Genomic DNA, 3,400 nt, shown 5'->3' with positions numbered 1-3,400 from the left:
GACTTCTATATACTGTAGTTAGAGGGATCAACAAACTTTATGACTTCTTTTACATGCGCCATGATAACATAACAATTTTATCATTTAGTAAAAACAGTATTAAATAATTGTAATCATTATAAATGATAGTTGTAATGATCAACAATACTAAAATCTTGTTAATAACACTGATGTGTAAGCTAGCAGTAGCAGAACAATGTTTTAGTTCAAATTTCAAATTCACCAATGTAAACATTTCAAATACAGTACATTATTTTACTGTAGTTAACTATGTCCTACATTACCACTTACCCATTAATGTAGGCCTAATTTAACTTTTAGTTTGTACTATAAATGTGAGACATCATTTTGATTGGAGATTGCACAATGAATTTCCAATAGTATTCATTCATAAACATTTCTGAGGATATCACTGGATAGTAAAATAAGCATGATGTTGATTGTAATGGTCACTGTTAGCAAATCAGAAAAAATACTATTCAAGTATTCAAATATTCAAGTAAACTGTCACGTTGGCATGAGTGATTCGGGAGACAGGTGCAGGAATGCGTAACAGGGTTTTTTATTTTTTATTTACCCAAATTACGGCGTGCCGTGTTAAGGCACGGGGACGAAGACCAAACAAACACGTAACAAAACACAGGGTAGAAACCCAAACAAAAGAGTGAGGAGTACCTTGAATAAATAACACAAGCGCACGATGATTAACACACGGGACGAGACACGTAATCATCTGCGCAATCCACAATGGCAGAAAAGACAAAAAACACAGCACAGGTACTCACACGAAACAACGGACATTGTAACAATAATCGACAGCACCATGGTGAACAAAGGGCACATATATACAAATACAATCAGTGGGAATAGGGGCCAGGTGAGCGCAATGAAAGTTCCAGAGGGATCCGTGACATAAACAAATAGGAATGCCCCTCTGTGTGTGAATTTATAACTCATAGTCTGCCATGAAAGACCATAACCACGCCCACAGCTGTCCACATCCTGCCCATATTCCACAGGTAAAGAAAACATCCTCTGCTTCCTGTCTGAGCACCGCGTTATGGGAAAAGGCACTCCCACTGCCCATGATCCTTTGCACTCCGACTTCCAGAAGGAAGATAGGGTGCATCATGGAGGTGATATTGTCCAGAATGCCCGGCACACCGCTCTGGTTATGTTGGCCAGGGAGAGGTTGGACGGGTGTATTTTTTACACCTGGCCCAGGCTGAGCGGGTTGTGTCTTTCCCCCTCGATGGTAAGACTTACCCTCAGGTCACTACTGTCCACTCTAAGGGCACATCTGATCAGCTTCTCATTTTTATTTCACCTTTATTTAACCAGGTAGGCCAGTTGAGAACAAGTTCTCATTTACAACTGCGACCTGGCCAAGATAAAGCAAAGCAGTGCGACAAAAACAACAATACAGAGTTACACATACGCAAACGGACAGTCAAAAACACTACAGAAAGAAAAATAAATTGAAAAATCTATGTACAGTGTGCGCAAATGTAGAAGAGTAGGGAGGGAGGTAAGGCAATAAATAGGCCATAGAGGCGAAATAATTAGAATGTAGCATTAACACTGGAGTGATAGATGTGCAGATGATGATGTGCAAGTAGAGAAACTAGGGTGCAAAAGAGCAAGAGGGTAAGTAATAATATGGGGATGAGGTAGATGGGGTGCCATTTACAGATAGGCTGTGTACAGGTACAGTGATCGGTAAGCTGCTCTGACAGCTGATGCTTAAAGATAGAGAGGGAGATATAAGACTCCAGCTTCAGTGATTTTTGCAATTCGTTCCAGTCATTGGCAGAAGAGAATTGGAAGGAAAGGCGGCCAAAGGAAGTGTTGGCTTTGGGGGTGACCAGTGAAATATACCTGCTGGAGCGCGTGCTAAGGGTGGGTGTTGCTATGGTGACCTGTGAGCTGAGATAAGGCGGGGCTTTATCTAGCAAAGACTTATAGATGACCTGGAGCCAGTGGGTTTGGCGACAAATACGTAGTGAGGGCCAGCCAACGAGAGCATACAGGTCGCAGTGGTGGGTAGTATATGGGGCTTTGGTGACAAAACGGATGGCACTGTGATAGACTACATCCAGTTTGCTGAGTAGAGTGTTGGGGGCTATTTTGTAAATGACATCACCGAAGTCAAGGAACGGTAGGATAGTCAGTTTTACGAGGGTATGTTTGGCAGCATGAGTGTAGGAGGCTTTGTTGCGAAGTAGGAAGCCGATTATAGATTTTATTTTGGATTGGAGATGCTAAATGTGTGTCACGACTTCCACTGAAGTCGGTTCCTCTCCTTGTTCGGGCGGCGTTCGGCGGTACCGGTTTTCTATTCATCGTCGATCCACTTTTAATTTTCCATTTGTTTTGTCTTGTCTTCCTACACATCTGGTTCTCATTTCCCTCATTAAGTGTTGTGTATTTAACCCTCTGTTCCCCCCATGTCTTTGTGTGGAATTGTTTGTTGTAAGTGCTTGTGCACATGTTTACTGGTGCGCGTCGGGTTTTGTACCCATGTTGGTTATTGCTTAATGCCGTTGGTTTTGAAATTAAACTGCTCCGGCTATTACCTAATTCTGCTCTACTGCGTCTGACTTCACTGCCACCAGTTACGCACGCCTTTACAGAATTCCACACCACACCATGGAGTCAGCAGGAGCAGGTACCCCGGTTATAGGAGTTGAGGAGCGTGTCAGAGAACACGCAGCGATGCTACAACATCTCGGCGTCGCGATGGACCCCGTCATCCAGACCATGGACCGCTGGGAGAGACAGGGAGTCCCTCCAGCGCCTCCACCAGCACAACAGGGGTTCCCACTACTCGTCCCTCCTGTACCCGGTCCCAGTGGGATGCGTCTCGCCCTTCCCGGGGAGTATGATGGGACGGTGCCAGGGGTTCCTGCTACAGCTGGACCTATACCTGGGCACCGTTTACCTGGCTCCCTCGGGAAGGGAGAGGGTGTCCGCCCTCGTCTCGTGCCTCTCAGGGAGAGCTCTGGAGTGGGCTAATGCCGTGTGGGGAGAAGATGATGCGACGTTGGACGACTTCACAGAGTTCACCCGCCGCTTCCGGGCAGTCTTCGACCCCCCGCCCGAGGGTAGAGCGGCGGGTGAACGTCTTTTCCACCTGAGGCAGGGGACGAGGAGCGCCCAGGAGTTTGCCCTGGAATTTCGGACTCGCCGCAGGAGCGGGATGGAACGACAGGGCCCTTATCGACCACTACCGTTGTAGCCTGCGCGAGGATATCCGGTGGGAGTTGGCCTGCAGGGATACCACCCTCACCTTCGACCAGCTGGTGGACCTGTCCATTCGGATGGATAACCTGCTGGTCACCCGCGGACGTCCCGAGAGGGCTCTGTCGATTCCTTCTCCTAGCACCACCACTCTGGTGCC

This window comes from Salmo salar, chromosome 04 (assembly GCF_965601325.2).
Source record: "Salmo salar chromosome 04, fSalSal1, whole genome shotgun sequence".
NCBI classification, from domain to species: domain Eukaryota; kingdom Metazoa; phylum Chordata; class Actinopteri; order Salmoniformes; family Salmonidae; genus Salmo; species Salmo salar.
Note: the sequence above shows the minus strand (reverse complement) of the source record.